We start from the raw sequence: 207 nt of genomic DNA, 5'->3' as shown, positions 1-207 counted from the left end.
CCTTCTCTTTTGAAACGTATGATTTTCCCCACCCACAACCCCAGCCAAGAAGATTTCCTTAACACTGTCTACTTACTTACTACTGGATACAACAGTCCCCCATACCATTTTCTCTGACGAATCCAACAACCTAGGATCCCCCAAATTTCCACATCTTCCCTATCAAACCATTTCCAGTTGATATCGTATATAACCGCGACTCCGCGT

Source organism: Odontomachus brunneus, unplaced genomic scaffold (assembly GCF_010583005.1).
Source record: "Odontomachus brunneus isolate Ranch 3 - 2012 unplaced genomic scaffold, Obru_v1 Obru_scaffold_192, whole genome shotgun sequence".
Taxonomy (NCBI): Eukaryota; Metazoa; Arthropoda; class Insecta; order Hymenoptera; family Formicidae; genus Odontomachus; species Odontomachus brunneus.
This window is presented reverse-complemented; position numbering follows the sequence as displayed.